At 34.3% G+C, this 12,671-nt stretch overlaps 1 protein-coding gene across 1 annotated transcript in view; it reads left to right on the top strand.

The window, feature by feature from the left end:
- Positions 1 to 12,143, top strand: part of LOC149491559 (uncharacterized) — a 118,297-nt gene extending 106,154 nt beyond the window's left edge. The window contains exon 2 of the mRNA XM_089700368.1: positions 12,129 to 12,143. The gene's annotated coding sequence lies outside the window, so the exon portion shown is untranslated. The remainder of the gene's footprint in view (positions 1 to 12,128) is intronic.
- Positions 12,144 to 12,671: the final 528 nt, after the last annotated feature.

Below are 12,671 nucleotides of genomic sequence, written 5' to 3'. Positions count from 1 at the left end.
ACAAAATATACATTAAAATGACAAATTCAACAAAGTTATGACTGGAAATTTATTGTACAATATTTGAAGAATAATCAAATGACCGAGTTACCTAGTTGATAGAACTCGTGGACGCCAACGTAAAGATGTAGGTTTTTTGCGTCTCAAAGCTATAATTAAAATTATATGTATTCTGCGAATATTATTCACGAGTAAAATCAATTATCGATATTGATTTTGAAATATTTATACAAGAAGCTTCGTGGAAAACTATTTTTAGAGTCTGGAAATTGGAAGAGTTCTAGATCCGTGTCCGAGAACTCCACAAATAGGTAACTATGTTCAGGTGTGGGACCGACATAGAAATAGATCCTAGAACTTTAAGGGAAATACCCTGTAGTTCCCGATAAATTGCAATTTGTTGATTGTACGGAAATATTATAGATAGATTTTTAAATTATCTAGTGTTACACAGCACTACATAAAAATAGACTGAGAAAAGCGAAAAAGTAAAAATAAATCGCTTTATCTACTGAGCTTTTAAAAAGGAAATGTCTATCCTGCGTGTAGCATGCTAATGCATTGCATATTTGTTTTTAAAACTGCATTTATAATACCCAAACATGTTTGGGATGTAGTATGGGTTGTTAACCAGTCGGACTGAGGCTATAGGCTATACAGTCGTATTGCTCACGAAGCAGTTGCGTCCGTCGGCAGGTCTGAGGGCTAAATTTAGTCGCATTTGAATTTCAAATCTGACGCGGATTGGGCCGCGGCTCGCGCTCCGCTCGCACTCAAACATTTCACGTTAATTAACTCTTAATTGCTGTTAGAAAAATTACAACTTTATAGCTTGAAATTGCAAATTATTGAAAGTTCTGTCAGATGGTGGTAGTTGGTAAATGTTTAAATCAAGATATCAATCACAACACAATCAAAAGCTTTTGTCAATTTAAATAATATAAATTGTAGACAAGGATTTTATACTTAAGTAGAACAACAGGTTCACTGAGTTATTTTCCTATTATTTTTTATAAGATACATATTATCTAATTATAACATTAGATTGAACATCTAAATAAACAAAATTAAAAGTCGACAAATACCTACAAAACGATATTTATATATGTACTAATAAACTTTCGACATTTGGACCGAAAACCGAAATTAATTCCAAACAAAATCCAAAGCGGGAACATCCATAAAGAATAAATTATGTATACAATTTAAGATGAAGTCAATCAAGCATTGATTTACAAAGTATGATGAAGAAGGCATGTTGCCGGCGCGGGCGCAGCCGCGGTCAGCTTATAACGACGCAAACATTGTAGTTTATGAGCGGTGAGATATCCGCACTGCCGATTGATTCTATCAAGTGTTTAGTTATAGTGAAAAATTGTAAAACTAAATTACTTGTTCTAAAATATTTTCTAATACCTACCATTATAAGCTATAGGACATGAGCATTTCTAAGTTAGTTGTGAGTAAACTCTAATAATTCATAGTTTTATCGTTGATAGAAAATTGGGATGAGATTTATAGAAAAACGCACGTTTGGCATTAAATTCATCATTATAGGTACTTAGCTGTCTAAGTACATTTCATTGGAATTCTTCAAGACACAACGGTATCGATAAGAAACGTTAGATGTTATAAGGACCTGAATGGAACATAATTTTGTTTATTTACCGCAAATAAAGCTTTTAAATGTAGTACTGTATGGGTATTGTAATATAGTGTTTTTAATGTTTGCTCTACATTTAAATTCATGCTCATAATTTTTATTTCAAGTAGAAAAAGGAGACTATAAAGTGCCTACTGGCGTATCAGTTACAATGCAGGTTTTTTAAGCATTGGAATTATAAATCAACGTCAAAGAATTATTGGTTAAACCGTCGGTTAGACCTCTTAAACCTAAATTAGAAAAATATGTGCCATCTAGTTATAGGTAATAATTTTTTTATAAAAACCATACAAATACCTACAGACTATAATGCAAAACATTTATTCTAAATTAAATGAGCGTTTAAATTATATTGAAGTTCAAGCGGTACAGAGATATTCCCAGCAGGTCTCCAATTTAGCAATGCCTAAATCCATCTAGGGTCAGGTTCAATGCCATTTACTATATAAATAAATTCAGGATGTCCTTCTAAATCTTAAATTATTTCAATTACCTAGGCATTGGGTGAATGTACTTATTTTAAGATTGACTTGTAAAATTTTTCAATCATTTTATATTCAATAACATAAATTAGGTATTTATATGAGGACATTAATGATAATATGATAAATTAAAATATATGTTTAAACTTTGTAAGTAAATTGTGAAAAAAAAATTAAATAAATTGTCAATTAATTACTCTATGAAAATCCCAATATTGTTGTTTTTAGCTGCCTTTTTATACATCAACTATAATAAATTAACCACATTAACACACTTTAAAAATAACGTTATTAAAACTCTAGAGCAAAAATCATAGCAGAAAATGAATTAAAGAATAGATCAGAAGAAGTTTCTTAAAATATAGCTTTGATATAGCTACATATTGCAAATAGCATAATATAGTCTTGCTATTTGAACTGTAAAATGTATTTTAAATTGAAATATTTTAGTAAAAGGTTGCAAGGTACAAAACACAAATAAACGTAGCTCATAATATGAAATCACTTGGAATTTTATAATTCACGTTATCTTAATATTATACATTTATTCAAAATAAAATATACTTTATCACTCTTTCCAATGACTAAATATTACATCTTTTGATGCGATACTCTAAGTTAATATTATTACAAAAAAGTCGTTGAGTAGATTGCAAGCTACGCGCTGCAGAGTGCAAGTTAAAGACATCAACGGGTGAGCGAGCTTCGTACGAGATTCTCAGCCTTTCAGCTAATTATAACAATGCGATGTGAAAATTAATTCAGCGGCAATCCTCAAAAGATCTGGGAAACGAGTTAATACTCGTAGCGTAGCTGTAGCGTTATTTTACAAGCATTTAAATAATAATATCGTTTGATACGGCCCGTTATATTGTTCATATTGCTGAGAATATTTATAACGAATTGACTACTTTATGCTATTAAATCGCATTTTACTATTATAATTCAAGTCAGACTGAATTTTGAAATACTTTTCTGCAACACAACGTTTGGAAATTGTTCAAAGATATATAAAAGAAAAAATTAGACGATTCGTTTCGATGTAAATTAATGCACTAAAGGCATATAGAGATATGTAATTAATTTAAGAATAACCTTAAGAAATCTATTACATATAATAAATCTGTAGAAGGGTCAATTCTGTACATTGAAAATATTGAAAAAATTAATAGCAGGGGATGTTACTGGATCGATACCAAACCCAAATATGTGATTAAAAAAACTTTGTCTGTCTGTCTGTCTGTATGTGAAGACATCACGTGAAAACTAACGGTTCGATTTCGATGAAACTTGGTATAATTATACCTTATTATCCTGGGCGTAAAATAGGATACTTTTTATCCTGGAAAAATACGTAGAAAAAAATAATCTTAATTTTTTAGTTTTATCCATAGACGTTGTTCTGTAGAACAGCGAACACACGTTGGGTATTATTATAGGCCTAGCCGTATTTGGGTCCAATAGATATTTATAAGATGTCATTGTCAGAATTACTCAAAATGGAGAAATAAACCATCCACGCGAAGACTGACATCCGCGCGGACGGAGTCGCGGGCGGAAGCTAGTGTTTAAATAAAATTGTATCAATAGTAATAATTTCATCGGGACATGAATATTCCGGTGCGGCGAGTAACGTTCGAACATAATGATATCGGTAATCCAAAAGCAATGGAGGCGAGTGGGACACGAAATCGGATTATCGGGTGCAGTCGATAAATCGATGGCGTGTCGCCTGTCGTCGATTCGATTCGATTCCCAAAGTTATTCGAGCGGGAGAGTTATGGCAGCGGCCGCTTTGCCGCTAACGCGTTGCCGGAGCCCTGCGGCGCTGCCACCGGCTCAAAGGCGATATTAATGATACGAATGTATCACTCTTCGAACGCAAATGTCTTCTTTGAGTATTGATCCTGATGGGTTAAGTCGGTGTCGCGACCTCTGCGCTTTGTTCCCCGCGCCGCGCTCGCCGCGCCCGCCGCACAAGCCATCCCCAACGCACACACCGCTCATACCGCATGCAAAACGAAATCAAATCGTTATATGTATTCGGCTTATCACCTTTCAGTCCCAACTGGAACTTCTGCTAATTATTGACTCATTACGATATTTGTAACGTTTTATCGTAATATCGGATTGAATACAACAAGAATAGAACCGAATATTTATGTTAATAAGTGATTCAACATAATATTATATACCTATATCGCCGATCATGAGCAGGTGTTTTTACAATTTGAAAAGTATCGTTTCTTACAACTTTGGCATTTGATAGGGACTTCCAAACTTAGTAAATATTTCTCAATAAATTAAAATTATTACACAATATCATTAACGTCAGAAAATTTTAGTAAATGTTTTATAATTTTTTTAGGTTATATGCTGGGTGTTATAGTTTTTTTATATTATTTTGGTTATAAGTGTAAAGTTGTGTTATCGTTGGTACAAATAATAATAAATAAACAAAGTGCAGCGCGGGCGCATTGTGCCGCGTGACTAGCCGTTCCGATTGGGGTTCCGTACAACATTAATTAATGATGTTTACTATACTAAAATATTATTATGTTGCATGGAAAAACAAACTTTACATTTCCAAACAAAAAGATCTCTGGCAACGAGCCTTTTTTTTATTCTAATCAATTTTGTTATAATAGTTTAGACCGGTAAAAATCCTATTTGAATTTTTCTAATATCAGCCTTTTAATATGTATTTATTGCAATTTAGCCGAGAGAGAACTCAATTAATCTTAAATATAAAATTGAAAATTTCCGCTTAGTCTCTAATTTGTCTCAATTCTGATATTAAACGTAAAATTTATTAAAGATTAATTGTGTAATGAATTCCGGCGTCACATGCGTAGGCGCCGTCTATCGAGCAGCGTGGTAATGAACTGGGAACAACGAGTACAAGGTGAAATAGGTTTCTTTATTTAAGAGAATTTAATTAAATTTGTTTATATCGAGCATTCTACGTTTAGACATTAACTGAACGGATTAATAAGGCGTTGTATTTCTTTAAATCGGATTCAACGATCTTATTTGCATCATCGGGGACATGTTAAAAAAAATTCTTCATAATATCTTAAATATTGTATATTTATTGGTTTATAATAAAGAAAAATAAAAAAATATGTGTAGTCAATAACTATAAAGAACCCACATTTTTCTCCTTAGCTTGTTCCACAGCCTCACTCGAGTGGAGATGAACTCAAATTGATTGTTCATCAAATATCCTTTTTTTAACGTTACTTAAACCTTCACTTAAAACATAATAATATTTGAGTCATCTACTTATTTGGAATAAAATACAATCTTATTTTACGTTAGAAGTTACAATATAAATATATTACTAACATGCAAATAATTCTCAAATAAGTCTGTTTCTATTCCAAAAACTATAACAGCACTGAAATTATGTATTAAAATTCAAATTCTTGAAAGATGTGCCCTAATTAATATTTTGCATGAGTAAGGTTTCATCAATTTAATATCTGTCCTTAAGAGATATTTATTTTTACATAATGTAACAATACTTCTTCACTACCACGCAAAACTAAATATAAAAATCATATCACCACAAAATTATAGTGCCATATTTTAACAGGAAAGAGTCAGATTTACATCTGATTATTAACGTTTTGTTTCGGTGAAACCGTGGCTTTTACACATTGTAAGTTGGTACGAATCATCAAACATGATGTATAAGATTAATATAAAAATAAGACTCGTGAGAAAGTCTAGATTTTAAGAAGTACATATATGAATTATCTTCTTATATATAAAAATTAATCGCAAAATGTGTTGGTAAGCGCATAACTCGAGAACGGGTGGACCGATTTCGATAATTATTTTTTTATTATATTCCTTGAAGTACCAGGATGGTTCTTATGTAGAGAAAACATAAATATGTACCACGGGCAAAGCAGGGGCGGACCGCTAGTATTTCATATAAATGTGGATTTAAAACTTCATTTCAAGAACTTAATCATCCGTTTTTGCACAAAATAACTATGTTAAACAATTTTCGTGTTTCTTCAACTAATTATTTTTCGTAGCTTTTCTACAAATAATATTTATGATTGTTATTTCAAGTAATTTTTGAATTCACCTTACTTTAACCTAGCGCCATCGACTATAATTTAAATTTACTTCTTTTCCCTACAACTTGGCTGTTCCTTCTTATTTTTTCCTAACACCAAGAGCATAATTTAGTAAAATTGATAGCCCCGTATCGTTCACCCGTGGCAAACTGTTTATACTCCTTGTGTCAGAGACGGATGGACCTAACGCTCGCGCTTTGTTGGCAACTCTGCTGATTTATGCCTCCTAGTGATGTACCAGTATAACGTCATCGAAATATGGTTCATAAATAAACGTTTGGAAGTATTTTAACGTTTAAAATTGTGCATAAGTTTAGTGGTAGATTTAATTTTGACTAGTCACTAGATGTACTGTGTTTCTTTTTTTGGAAATGTAGTTATTTTTCGATTATTGGCAACTGGATTTTCTTTGACGATTATACCTAGGTTGCAACAAGGGCATCATATTTGTTGGAGATTTTTCAGGAAAAAAAAACGATGTTCAATATATTTAAAAAAAATACAACACAAAGAATTTGAACTATAACTTAAAACTCCTTAAGTGTAAGTAAAAAATATTAGAACTAACAACACGAAGGCACTATCACTAGAGGTCCACCCAAACAGATGCGTTTAGTGGTCGCTACTCGCTAGTGACAGACAGACAAAGGATCAAAAAACCCTCACTCCAAAGAAAACATATTTCACCCACGCCTCGTGACGGCTAAAGGGTTGGATATGATTTTTATTAATTGTGTTGAACATCAAAGTTTATTGAAGGCACATCGCAGGAGTCACAATAATAAGGCTAATAAGGAAACCAGTATTGTTGCGTATTGTGAGAAACGATCCAATATTTCGTGTCTGATACCGTTCAATGCTCGTTACGAGTACATCAAAGTTTGATTTGTTTAGAATTATAGGTACTTTATTACATGTTTGCGGTTTCTTTTTACATTTCTCATTTTTGTTCTTGCTTCTTATAAGGTACCTAAATACTTAGGATGATGATATTGTCTAGTGCCTAAGAAATTACTGCTCTGCATTGAATAAAAACTATTCGTTAAAGTTATTAAGTTCCTCTTAAAAACTGAATTATCATTGTTGTTATAAGTAATATCCCAGATTAATATTACATTATTTTAATAATGTTGGTAATAACAAAGATTTTTTAATTCGTAGATACCACGTGGATAGCCATCGAATTCGGTGAGATCTAAAAGATCGTTACATCGCATTACCATAATACATAACAGGCATTTATCAGGGGGCCAACATTTTTCATTACGGAATTATTATTAGAGGTTCAAACTACAAGGTGTAACTTACAAATGGGAGGCACACAATGCAAGCCGTATATCATCCGATCCACACTTCTGGAGTTAGGGCCGAGCACCACTGACGCGCTATTAAACACACGGATTTATTTTAAAACAAATGACAAACAAAGAATTAATACAACAACAATTTATTGGTACAAATTGTCGTATGATATTTTTGAAAACGATTCCTGTTTTGGTTTTGCAAAAGGAATAATGGTTAATCATGGTTTAGTATTGGGTAATAAGGATAATAGAAAAAATACATAACAAATTTTAGTAAAATAATGAAATCTAAAAATAGTCTGTTAAAGAATTGCCGTAGGGACATCATTTAATGAACTGTTGAAATCTAATAAAAATTAATATGTTTTGAAATAAAAAGTTACGACATAAAAGTGACCTATATCCACAGCCTTTATGTTTGCGTGCGCTACCATAAAACGGCCATAAATCGCCACTTTCTGTACTAATTACTATTTGAAACAGTCAAATCAAAGCTCCACTCGAGTTTGTAAAGACAAGTCATAAAACCCCTCTACCAAATAACACCAGAGCAAGTTTTATAGCGCTATAATAGCCCCCGAACAAGGCAGCGGTCAGAAATGCGCTCAATAGGGAATCATTTGGAAGGATTATGCGTGTCCTCCGAGTAATTTATCAATTTGTGTCTTCGCCGTGTTTTTCATGTTTATCGGCTCGGTGAGGCTGCGGCGCTTCATATATATCGACAATCGTAATCCTGTAATTAATGGCGACAAACTTTTTGTAAAAGACGCACATACTATGTATTTTTAGTCCGCCTTTAAGCGTTTTGCTCGACGTTCAATTATGGTTTTTCTATTCGCATTGTAACGAGTTCATTATTGCCCATTGGTGTTTATTGACAGCGTCATGTATCAGTATAAGTATGTTATTGATATCTAAAAGCTATGTTTGTATTATACTCCGCTTACCTACTATTATTTATGGCCGTTGCCTTGCCAAGAAAATAATAATTGTTTGTTCCTGCTCATAAAGCATTGTGGTTTGGTATTTTAATTGTTTATGTTAAATATTTGTTGGTATGTTGTTTCTCGCTTTATTTGTAATCATTAGATAACGAGTCCTAGCAGACTTGCCGGACGGCTTGCAGTTCCAAAGAGAGATTTTTCAAAAAAATATCGATCCCATAAAAATATCCCAAATCAAAACTATTACAACACAAAAAATAGAAAAATAAACACATCAATGTGTTCAAAAGGCCCGTATAATTGAGGTAAATAGTTTCATATCATTTAGAAACAAAGAATGTAGGTCGCGCCTCGAAAAGTCAGTGGGAAACACAAACTACGGCCTTCTGACATCTTTATTACTACGTCTAAATTTCGTTTCAAAATAACGTATCTCCATACGTAGACCAATCAATTAACGACCTTACCTATTAAAGGCAGAGTCACATTTTCTCTGCTACCACAGGTGTGTACTCAGTGAGACAGTATAGGTAGTCACTTGTGTCAATTATTTCAGTTTTTAAAATGAACACAACTTTGTAAAGTAAACACGTCTTTATTCCAGTCAAGTAAAATTCATATTCATATACAGACCATCTTCTCTCATTGAGCATTGATCAAACAATATTTTGTGTAAATAATGGCTGTTATTTTGAAAATTCGGCTAAGCAAGAACAAATACAGCGGCTTCTGAACACAGTTGTCGGCGGGCTTCAAATGCGTACGTCAATATGTAACGATGTGTTTATTTTATTTTCCTGTTACTATTTCTATTTTCCCTATGATATCGATAATAATTTACTCTAGAATTACAAATCTCTAGAAATCTTCTGTTACGGCTAATTGTAATAAGATTCGCAAATAGCAAAGAATTGCTCATCATTATAGGCGCAATGTTCTTGTAGCAATGGATATGAGAGCGATGAAGTGGACTGGTATATCTGCAACTTCTGACCTAAGTATTGCTAATTCAAGATTTCCCTTTAGTCAAATCCTAGTTATGTATACCACCGTGCTGTTTGTTCAAAAACAAGACTCAAACATATCTTACCCTATATTTACAGTGTTTGAGGAGTTTGTCCATCTCAAGGATATCCTGAAAGAGCGGCATAGTGGTGTGCCGCAATGAATCATGTCGATAGGTACTGTAGTGTAACTGCATTATCGCCTCGTGTGTCTGCGCACATTAAAGCAATCATTAATTTTATAACGCTCGTACCGACCACCGGGCCGGGATTCCCTTATTCTGAGAAGAATCACGAAACAGCGGGGCGTTGGACCGGTTGTAGCAAACAATACTTTAGGTATGTTTGCGTAGACAATGGGTGGTATTTATGTACAAATGGCGCGCGGTGGGGAGGGGGAGGGGGGGAAGCACGAGCGGCGCCCCGCGGCGAGTGACACCGATACGAGAAGTGTTTATCGACATCGATTAGTCGATGAATATGTTCTAGGCTTTCAGAGGTTAGATGAATTTGACCTATGAGTGGAACGGTTTTTGGAAAATGTTGAGTCTAGGTTTTTATTTCTTGAAAGAAACCCATGTAAGTCCTCAATTAAATGATCGGAGTAACATGCAACGTGATGAACGTATTCGTTATCTGCATTTATTTATTACAAACTAATTATAATGAATTTCTCGTATTAGAACTATAAATAATTGATAAAGAATAATCGAGTTATCCATATTACGAACTAGCTTTCCGCCCTCGGCTTCGCCCGCGCAGTCAAAGAAAACCCCGCATAGTTCCCGTTCCCGTAATAAAACCTATCCTATGTTCCGGGGTAAAAAGTAGCCTATGTCCTTTCTCGGGTATCAAAATATCTCTATACCAAATTTCATGCAAATTGGTTCAGTAGTTAAGGCGTGATTGAGTAACAGACAGACAGACAGAGTTACTTTCGCATTTATAATATTTGTCGACTGAGATCGAAGTAAATTAATTGCTCTTATTATAACAGCTTACTTTACATGTTCGATATACACATAAGTTAGATACTTGGTGGTGTAAGTTTAGGTGCTTCAAAGGGCAATATTATCGATAAGTGTCAACGCATCACTAGGCGCCGCTGATCGCCTCACACCTGCGCGCTCGCATTTCGCGATCCATATCGTCATTATTAGCAACAACTTTAATTACCCGCCATCTCGGCTAATGGTGGCCATAAATATTTTAAGATTATGATGTTTGAGGTGTTTACGTTTTAATGATGTTACAAGAATCAGATTTTATAAAAATAAATATTGTAAGTATTTTAATGTTCGAAGGTAGTCAAAGGTGTATGTCATATACTCCTTTTGGAAATAATTTATGGATCCAACTGGCGATATCGCGTCACATTCAATATTTGTGAGATTTCTACATTATAGAATCTTAGAAGAATGCTTCACGTCATATCTGCAGTTACAGGATATTACTAATATTTAGGTATTATTTTTTAACATTTTATTCGGGTGGATGTGAAGATAAACAGAAATTGTATGTTTTGATCATATATTTGAAAATTAGTCCACCAGTTACCGTAATACCTTGTAACATTACTCATCTGTCTCCATCAGTTAGTATATCTAGAGATGTAGGAGAGGTATTAATTTAACAACAGGACAATATTAAAGTTCCAAAATGCTTTATGTATAAAGATTGTGAACGACGTGTGACGTGTGACGTGAAACGCATCTGTCCTGCGGCCAATGATGCTGCAATTGATGATTTTTCAAAACCAGGAAATATTCTTTAAAATATACCTTTATATGGAGCAAAGTGAAGTTGAACTATGAAATTTAGGTACCAAAGCAAATATACTGAAAATCTAAAATAAAGCGAAAGGTTTGTAAGGAAGGCGAACCTAGTTTTTATTATAACAATCGATCGATATAAACATTCAAATAATCGTCACATTTAGCATTTGATTAACATATGGTGTGGGTTGAATTAACAAGCAGTGGTGAAGACCTCGGACTCCAAATCGAAAAGTTGGAAGTTTGGAACCAAGGGAGCGTGCAGGAAATATTAATTGATTTTTTAATTGATTTGTTTAAATGCATCACCACTGCTTAAACCGTGAAGGAGAACATCGTGAGGAAACCGGTATGTCGGACAATCAAAAATTTTGACGACGTGTAAAATCTGCAATCCATCTTGGCCAGCGTAGTGGATTACGGCCTGATTCCTTACGAGAGGACCGTGTCCCAGCAGTGGATGATGATGATTAAAATATGACATCGAGTTAATCTTATGTTTTTACAAATAGGCCACAGGACTAAAACGGTCGTATTGGCATCAATGATTGAGCACTGGTTGTGGTGCGTAGTGCGTATATCGCAGAGGCATGCCGTCACCGTGCGCCGCGATTCGTTCCGAGCTGAGCAGCCGAGCGGCGCCGGCTCACATACAACCTTATACAACATTTAATTAGTTTACAATTTTGTTTGAGAACGCTATGCGCGTTAAAGCGCCCGCCTAATTTACTACTTCCCAGCCGAACGCAATTAAAACCGAGGAACAGAACTAGCGTTATTAATATTTAGGAGCAACTGGCGCCTTCGGCTGTTAAGAAAAAAAGAAATTCGAAGTTTATACGTCAATAAGAGTTCGTAGGGCATTAACGTAAATAGCGTACGGGATTAATAGTTGGCACAAGGCTCGCCGCTCCTATTAGAGCGAGAGTTATTTGACAGTTGCGATGCGCCCGCGCCGGCGCCCCCCCTCGCTCCCGCGCCCCCGCCCGCCCCGCGCCGCCCGCCTCACGCCTCGCCACTATTAGCTATAACCATATTCGTACGATCGTCTTGCTTTTAATGTTATGATCCATTCGATCCTCCAATTCTATATTGGATTGAATCAGCTTTGTCCGTTTTCAATATACTTTAAAATTTGATGGAGAGACCCTTTTTAAATCCATTTGATACTTAAGGAATAATGGTATGACTTAGCGGTGTTTTTACCTATTTAAAAAAATGATAATGTAAAGGTAATTTATTAAATATTTACATATATGTATGATGTACCAGGCACCAGCATATTATCTTAATTTTCCTCTAAAAGCTTATATTTTAAGGTGCAGTTGAACGGAATTTTATTTCCTTCCATTACTGATTTATTTACGTTTTAGTTATCATTAAATTAGCTCCCATATCGTTA

The sequence above is a fragment of the Colias philodice genome, chromosome 1 (genome assembly GCF_061535455.1).
Source record: "Colias philodice isolate Cphi_HAF_F1 chromosome 1, ilColPhil1 Martin Lab GWU primary, whole genome shotgun sequence".
In the NCBI taxonomy this organism is placed as follows: domain Eukaryota; kingdom Metazoa; phylum Arthropoda; class Insecta; order Lepidoptera; family Pieridae; genus Colias; species Colias philodice.
The sequence above is the reverse complement of the archived record's forward strand: the minus strand, read 5'-3'. Positions and strand labels throughout refer to the sequence as shown.